Source organism: Peromyscus leucopus, unplaced genomic scaffold, assembly GCF_004664715.2.
Source record: "Peromyscus leucopus breed LL Stock unplaced genomic scaffold, UCI_PerLeu_2.1 scaffold_194, whole genome shotgun sequence".
Classification (NCBI taxonomy): domain Eukaryota; kingdom Metazoa; phylum Chordata; class Mammalia; order Rodentia; family Cricetidae; genus Peromyscus; species Peromyscus leucopus.
Genome location: NW_023505067.1, coordinates 1 through 2,505, shown reverse-complemented (window position 1 = coordinate 2,505; position 2,505 = coordinate 1). Strand labels below are relative to the sequence as shown.

The 2,505-nt window shown below is 38.9% G+C and overlaps 1 non-coding gene across 1 annotated transcript; it reads right to left on the bottom strand.

Annotated features, from left to right (window-relative positions):
• Positions 1–1,563: 1,563 nt before the first annotated feature.
• On the bottom strand, positions 1,564–1,670 carry LOC114692250. The gene has a single exon (XR_003734378.1). It is a non-coding gene; the product is annotated as a U6 spliceosomal RNA (small nuclear RNA).
• Between the last annotated feature and the right edge of the window lie 835 nt (positions 1,671–2,505).

The following is a 2,505-nucleotide window of genomic DNA, read 5'->3' as shown; positions in this document are numbered from 1 at the left end:
TAAATACTAAACATTGAATATTTTAACAGATATTAAAGTGGGTATAAAACTAAATATATACCATAACCACAAAATGGCAGTGTTGATATTTTGATGACATTGTGTTAAAATATGCTGTGGAGCACAGAATACATGTGGTCTTTTGAGTCACCTGTGGGTTCAATGAAGGTGTCCTTGGAAGCCATACTTAAGCTAGGAGATGTGTAATAGTTCTCTAGGGGCATGAAGGACAAGCAGCAGCATGAGAAATTGCTCCAATGTGAGCTAGAGCCCAGTGACAAGCATCTTCCAGCTCTACATCAGTAGTACATCCTGGATTGGATGGAAACAGAGGGTGCTAGGGTTCCTGGCTCTCTCACGGAGCTGCTGGGAATCTAGCTTGAGGCCTGACCAATCTAACTTGACATTTCTATCTCTCGAAAAGTGAATAATTTCCCACTCACTTCTGGGGTGACATATTTTTCTCAAAACCATGATCTGTAAAATTAGATGTCTCAAGCAGCAATTCTCCAGAAGGAAAGAAGACATGTTCTGAGCCCAGTCTGGAAGATGTGTGTTTCTGTCTTTTGCCAGGAGAGCTGGGCCAAGCCCAGACACCACAATTGCCAGAGACATTTGGGAGGTGACTGAAAGTGTGAAAGACACTGGGTTCTGGTAAAGGATGAGCTCACATTTCCGGTATCTTCAGTACAAATATAACGCAGATGGCGAGGAAGAAGGTTAGGCTAAACTGAAACGGGGCCTGCAGATGCACAATACGTCATCATACCAGACAGTTACAGCCAGCTCTTCTTTTCTTCTTCAACCTCCAATTCTGTCACTGTTCTCATGCCCACCATGCAGACAATATGGTTTCCCTTAAATCCACATATTGTTTTCTTTTAATTTTTTTTTTTATATGTATGGTATGGGCCTGTGTGTGCAGGAATGTGCACAAACGCTATGATGTACATGTAGAAGTCAGAGAACAACTTGCAGGAATTGGTTCCTCCTTCCCCCAGGTGAGTCTGAGGGACTCCAAACTCAGAGTCCCAGGCCTGGTTACTAAGCGCTGAGGCACCTTGCCAATCCACCATATTGTCTTTTTTTTCCATACCTATTCAGGAATGTAAGAATGTTCCTCTATGGCTTTAGCAGGCCAAGGGTACTGTATGCAAGTGGGCTTTTTGGCTCAACTTACCTCCTAAAAAGGCATATTTTGCATGATCATCCATGGTGCTTTACTTCTGGAAGTCTTATTATAAAGTAGCATACTTGGTTAAATTGTCCGTTTAAGGCTGGTGGTGTAGCTCAATGATGAGCACTTACCTAGCACAGCTAAAGCCCTAGATTCTTTTCTAGGACTAAAAACAAACTGTCCATTACTCCTGATTGACTATGAATTTCACAGAGATCATATATATATATATGTGTGTGTGTGTATATCATATATATGTGTATATGTACATGTATGTATATCCCCACTCTCACTATGTATTTAGCATTAATATGTTAACTTGTTATGTCTAGTTCCATATTTTCAATTTTTATTTTATGAATGTTTTTCTCTTTTATTGAAATAGAAAAAATATGGAAAGCTTCACAAATTTGCATGTTATCCTTGAACAGGGTCCATGTTAATCTTCTCTGTGTCATTTCAATTTTTATATATGTGCTGCCAAAGTGAGCATAATATTGCATACTTTCAACACACATTTGTAGAATAGATGAGTGAGTGGATCAATGAAATAATGAATGAAACTTTGAAAGAACCTCAATAGCTAAACTAAGTCACATCATCATCTTTTGTAGAAGAATCAGATCTTGCAGTAGTAAGTCAAAGCTAGGGCTCACTTAACAATCAAGCCTCCTTATTTTGTCTACTCCAGTTAATTTTCCTACTTATTGTTTCATGTTGAAAGAAAGACATTCCCAGGGAATTATTGTGGAGTTTGTTTAGATGGAGAATGGGGTAAGCATCATCTAGAACCAGGAATTTGAGTATTATAAAATCTAAAATGAAGACCCTAATATGACTGTGCAGTGTACCTGTTTAGTCCACATGGAGCCTCATTGAAAATCATTCATCTAACTCTCGAATTCACTTGATTTTCTCATGACTTTACCATTTCTGGTTTGTACCAAGCAGAAGCCTCTAGGCCTCCTCCATGAGGAAAACATCTACAGCCCATTACTGTGTTAGCCACTCCAAAAAAGTCAATATTACCCAAAGTCAAAGACATACAGAACCTTTTAAAAATCTTCCAACAAATCAACCCTGACTTCATTTTATATATAAATATCTGACCATATGATAGCAAAACATGCTTAGAAGAGCCTAATTCCAGAGCAGAAGTAGCCAGAGTTGTATTCTTCATAGTTCTTCAGCAATACAGAACCAAGGAGATGTATAATGTTAACTCACTCAGCCCTTCCATTCAGAGGTCATCTGATATTGAAAACTTAGCAGATCCATCTAACTCCTGGCCTTTCCACTCAAATCTAAACTCCAGGACTCTCCCACCC